Raw genomic sequence first — 2,576 nt, forward strand, 5'->3', positions numbered from 1 at the left:
CTTTTATTTATTGTTATTTATATTCCGCAATTTATTTATTCTTTAATACCAACCTTCATTATGGAAGAAGTTTGGTTTGTTAATAAAAAGAACCCGAAATGGAGTAAATAAATAAAGGTCACTTAACTTTATTATTCTTTTGTTCTTTATTTATTTATTTGTTTCTAACAACTAACTATTCATCACTTTTGTACATTAGAATACCTTTAAACCGGTGTTGGAATTTATTCTACAAAACCGAGATGGTATTCAAAGGTACTTAATAATTATGTAATAGGGGATTGCTTCAATACCATTGTACCGGCGTTAGAATTTAGTCTAACAAAACCGAGATGGGGCAAAGAAGGAATAACTTATTCACATGGTTATTAGAAGTAAGTTGTAACTGGAATATTCTTGAAACCATTATACCGGCGTTGGAATTTATTTCAACAAAGCTGAGATGACAAACAAAGAATAAAACTGAGTTCACTTGCTTAACTAAATAAAGGAAACATACCGAAGAGAAAACCCGCCTTTCAACAAATTGGCGTCGTTGCCAGGGACATTTTGTTGAGAGTGGAAAACCTCAAATAAATTCTTTCAACAATACAGTTAATCCATTATGTTTCATCTTAATCGATTAAAATTTTAAAACATTTTTAGCCCAGGTAATTGATTAAGGGAACATATAATCGATTAAGACATTTTGAAAAATCCCACGTAATCGATTAAAACACTGAACAATCTATTAAATAAGTCATAGAAACAGATTTTGGTATAGTTTGAATTAGTTTAGAGGTATGCTAAGACTCTAGGATAAAATTTTATCCTAAACACCTAATGTGCACTTAACATAGAGCCAAAAGAGCATGAAGGCATATACAATCAAGAATGCATTTTACAATTAAGAATACATGCATATTATGGCGATAAGTGAACTTTTAGGATTATCTAGAAATCTAGCATGCATTAAACCACTTAGGTAATATATCGGACAAAACATTTGATTAGACATTATAGAGCAAAATTTATCATGATATTTGTTTACCTCACATCCTTTACCTCATTTTTATCAAGATGTTTGAAGTTTGCCATATTTGATGTTTTCTTTGGCCTTTCTTCATTTCTTGATTTTTGTCCTTTTCTTCAATAGTATATCAATTCTTGAAGTGTTTATCCTCATGAATACCTACAAAATAGTAAGCATACCTTTCCTCTCCTCTTTTGGAGATGACTTAATCAAGCATTAAATTTGCATAGGCTTTCCAAAAAATAGTTTTGGTTGATTTGGATTAATGTGAGATTTAACTTGTTGTGCTTCAAAATGATTAGAAAATTCTAGATGGTATTTATACATTCACTTATTAATCAAAACATGGTTGAAAGATTCTTATAATTGTTCAATAATATCATGTTTGCATTTAAGAGTATGTAAATGTAAAAACAAAACATTAGGCCTAAATGTGATTTATGGGGGAATTCATGATTCTTGATTTTATGGCCTTGCTAGGATGTCATTATAGAATATATTTATGACACTTAAAGTATGTATTACTTGTAGTTATGAAGAGATACATTGTTTTACCTTTATTGCACAATACTTTCTATCTTCAAGCATTTGTGATGACAAGTTTCTCATAAGTGTCATAGTCTCATTTCCTTTGGTGACACGTCAAAGAAGCTTGATCTTCTCACCTTCTTATGTGCCTAGAACACTTGCTCCCCATATGAAAGTTGAAGTCCATATGTCCTTAGGCACACCTACAAAACACAATTACTTGCTTTTCTTGGGTACCCAACTAAGCTTGGGTCCCTTGATGTTAGTAGCTTGTGGATTTTGTTTCTTAGTAACCCACATACAATTTCCATTTGGAATATCATGCATTCTAACATTACATGCGTTCAAGGTATGACCATACAATCCACAATAAAAGCAAGTAGGGGATTCAAGATGTGAAATTTTCAGAACATTTACTTGTTTATTGTGAAATGTGTTATTTGCATGCATATATCCCAAACTAGATTTAATCCCATCATTTTTTACAAGTAGCAAGTAAGTTGTTTGAATTGTAATAACTAGATGTGAAACTAGCAAATTTATCATTTACGACATTATGTTCATTTTCATTCAAATGCAATTTTCACAAATAGATGTCACATTTAAATTAGGAGTACAATTACATGAAGAGTTAGCATATTTAAAATCTATGGTTTCATTTTCAATTTTCAGCATATCAATAAAGTTTTTCAATTCACGTATCTTTTTTTCAAGATCTAAAATTAACCTTTTTCTTTCTATGTTCTTTCTAGCTAACATTTTAAGTTCTTCATGCATTTGAACATAAGCATCAATAAAGTGTGTCAGACATGGGAAGTGTATCAGAATTTGATATAGAATCAGATGAGTATAACTCACTAGGCTCATCTTGCTCACTTACTTTGCAAGATTTCAGATTTTGAGCAATTAGACAAATCTTGTGTGGTTCTTCATTTTCCGAGATGCTTGTTGACGAATCGTCCTCTTCGGATTCATCCCAAACGATATATGCCTTCTTAGCTTTAATGTCCCGAGAGTCTTTCTTGTACTCTTGTTC

Source organism: Lupinus angustifolius, chromosome LG14 (genome assembly GCF_001865875.1).
Source record: "Lupinus angustifolius cultivar Tanjil chromosome LG14, LupAngTanjil_v1.0, whole genome shotgun sequence".
Classification (NCBI taxonomy): Eukaryota; Viridiplantae; Streptophyta; class Magnoliopsida; order Fabales; family Fabaceae; genus Lupinus; species Lupinus angustifolius.